The sequence below is a fragment of the Branchiostoma belcheri genome, unplaced genomic scaffold (genome assembly GCF_001625305.1).
Source record: "Branchiostoma belcheri isolate BF01 breed outbred unplaced genomic scaffold, Haploidv18h27 scaffold83, whole genome shotgun sequence".
Lineage (NCBI taxonomy): Eukaryota > Metazoa > Chordata > Leptocardii > Amphioxiformes > Branchiostomatidae > Branchiostoma > Branchiostoma belcheri.
In genome coordinates, this window is record NW_017804498.1 from 345,826 (window position 1) to 349,188 (window position 3,363).

At 38.9% G+C, this 3,363-nt stretch overlaps 1 long non-coding RNA gene across 2 annotated transcripts; it reads right to left on the minus strand.

Annotated features, from left to right (window-relative positions):
* Window positions 1–675: 675 nt before the first annotated feature.
* Window positions 676–3,208, minus strand: LOC109486790. 2 transcript variants are annotated; one of them, XR_002141219.1, is made up of 3 exons: window positions 3,013–3,208; window positions 1,968–2,024; window positions 676–1,605 (listed from the first exon to the last, which is right to left on the minus strand). It is a non-coding gene; the product is annotated as an uncharacterized LOC109486790 (long non-coding RNA). The 2 variants fall into 2 exon arrangements; XR_002141218.1 differs by having other exon boundaries at window positions 676–2,024.
* Window positions 3,209–3,363: the final 155 nt, after the last annotated feature.

Genomic DNA, 3,363 nt, shown 5'->3' on the forward strand with positions numbered 1-3,363 from the left:
ATATAAAACGGTGACGATCTTCCCCCACCAACCTCTGCTTGGAGAGTAATACTAGGGGTCGTTCCATAAAAATGTAAGGACCAGTCCGTCCAATTTCACGCGGATTTCACGGCCTATAGGCAGCTGGCTTTAGCCTCTAGCCAGAGGACTTGAATTGTAGCCTGGATATCGATGGCCAGACTATTTCGATGACCTACACAGGTCAGCTCTAACCTAAAATCTCTTGGCGGGGAGCAAATGTTTGACATATCCTGACATTTTCATGGATGGGGAGCTCGGGGTTTGATATACTTTCGATTTTCTTGATAAGTTATAACAAGGAGCTTCCATCCGTAACTAAATCACAGTAAATGGCAACTTGTCAGCTACTATGTGCAGTTCATTTACTTCTCGTAGAATGGCGCTGCTACAGGGTCTTCATACACTGCGAAGCCTCTTGACCAACATACAGACCAGCCTGGTGCCAGAACAATCAGCCTTATTCATCGTTTGGTACCTCCTTATACACATACTATTCAAAGCTTAAGACACTGCACAGTCCAAGTAGAGAAATGTGCTACTTAAGGTGCTGATAATTAAAGTAATAAAACTCATAACTTGTCGAGCTTGACAATTTTTATTTGGTCATAGAATATGGATAAACTCTGCACAAAAATTGTTTTCAAATTCAGTATAATATGGCTAACTACAGAGTACAGACACATATATACAACATTCCTGTTCCATCTGTTCACAAATATAAAACTTTCAATAAAACTCTTTGGAAAAGACTGAACATGCTTGAAAATGCTGGCTTCCAGGCAATTGAAGCAAGGACTACTAGTATATATAAATGTCCTTGATTGAAGACACTCCTGAGGTAAAAATAGTTTTGGGGTTGTTCCACAAGTTATCCTGACAGGGGGTGATGGGACAGGGATTGTTCAAATGTCATGTTAGGAGGGTGGTATCACTCTCTCTTTTTAAAGCCCATAAATCTATGATATCAATTGAAGCTATTCAATGTTCTACTGAAGTTCGTTTAAAATAATTGTCTGTATGAAGCTCACGAATTTGCATGTGTGAAAACATGTATGTGGTAAAATGAAAATTCAAACTCTAATAGCAACTGGAGCAGAAAAAAGTGAAGAAAAGTAGCTCTAAACTTCTCAAGTCTAAAAAGATGTAATGAAACTATGAGCAAAGTAAAGCAATGAAAAATCCAAATTGCAAACTGAAAAAAGTAAGTAGGTACAAATGTACATAAGTTAAAAGATTCACTCTGTCATTCTCTATATATTAAAAACTAAAGCATCTTATAAAATGAGTGAAAAACAGTTCATGAAGCATTGCAGCTATTATCATCTATCATGTCATGTATTTCAAAAAGAAGCAACATTCATGCAAAATTGTTACTAAAAGCTAATAAAAGGCAACATGAAGATAGAGACCTTTTAATTTCCCAACCAAAGTCAGGTACCTTTTTACCCCAAATGAGTGAAGTGAGGAAAGTTGTGTAAGGCTCCTTTCCCAAGGACACGGTGTCTAGCCAGGAATGCATGGATTCAAACCCGTGCTCTCTCAATCCTGTGTCCGTTAGACTAGACACTCGGCCATTTCACACCACTTTCAGAGCAAATAAAAATGTAAATGTTATTAGAACAATTTGACTTGGGTGACACAGTTAAATTGTTAGACTGTTCAACGCTTTCTTGTTTCCACAGGGCATGTTTATACCTTAAGTTTTATCCATTTTTGTCTTTCTTATATGTGTGATAGTTTCTGTATAACTATCTTCATGAACACTCATTGGTTGGGATATGGATTTACGGGAAAACAACTATAGCAGCATTACTGGCACCAATCTCATTAGAAAACAGTAGCACCAAACTTGACAGACTTTCTTAGGTAATGGCTACAGTGTACATGCCTGTCCCTTGTTATCAAACTACTGTTACAGTACAGATCCTTCGTGTCTGTGTACACACCTGAATGTTCAGAACAGCTAGGTTTCCCTCTTTACCACTCATCGATCTGACTTCAAGCTGAAAAAGGTAAAAAAAAAAAACTAAAACTTAAAACTTTCAAAACACAGCTTGACAAGCTTGACCTGTGCATCATACATGAAAGTGAACATTGCACACTCTAACAAAAGTACAAAACAAAATACAAATGTAACTGACATTAGTATTGGGGTACATGTTAGTGTTTTCCTGCAGTGGAATGTCATTGCCAACTAGCAACATAAACAATTCATGGCCAGCATGCCAAGTAGTGTTGAAGGCAATTCTTTGCAATATTTACATCAGTGTTCAACCCTTTAATACCATTCTCCCTGCATGCTGTATAACTCTGTAACCAGTATTGGTGTCAAAAGGCTACTTCAGCTGGGGCAGGGACAGGTTAATTAGTGCATAACAGAGACAATGCAATCATTCTTGGAGATACACACATTCACAAATCCACATGCAGTTGAACAATTTAAGTTTTGCTGTTACAAATTTTTTATCATTCTGTCCTTGTTTTACAAATTACAAACAACATTGCAACTTACTGTACATATCCTACTGTGTCTGCTATGGGCACATCAATGCATCCCAATGGATACTCAGGGACATCAATGGCTTTGATAGCATAAATTATGTTGAGTCTAGCAGCAGTGGCATTCGCAGGCTTCATACTGAAAGGTCCCTCACTATTGGGCCACACCAAATCAATTCCTCGCTCCTCATATTTGTGTGGAGTAAGTCGGGCCAATAGACATACAGTAGACAACCTGTGTGCAGGTTCTCGAAAACACTTTCTTTACTGTAAATTGTGAAATTCCTTTTAGGATAATACGTGTTTCCAACTACATATGAATATATAACATACATAATGTCAGTGGCACTTCAAAAACTGATTTTTAAAAAGAGATTAAAAAGGTGTGGCCTGTGTTTGAAACCTTGCATAATACTGGCAAGCAGCAGTCACGGATAGTCATTGTTCCAGCATGCAGTGTTACTTTGAGCGCCTCCTGGCAGAACGACTTACAACTGCATGTGTCTCCAGATGTACTCGTTGTCCATGATCTCGTCCAGTTGCCTCTCCAGTTTCTCTGCCAGCGTGGACTTGGGAACGTTCCTCAGGATGAACTGCAGGGTTAACTGATACAGGATGGACTCCTTGTTTTCTGGTTTGCACACGTTCAGATGATTCACATCCACCTGGTGGAACTCTCCAAAACCTGGATCTGAGGGAACAACCAAATGTCAGGATCTAACACTGCTGCATGTACACGATACGTACTTTATGACGTTCTTGATACATATAAACATAACCAATGCTGGTCTTGCATTTTGGGTTGGTGACTTAGAATCTAAAGGTTCTGGGTTTCAATCCCCA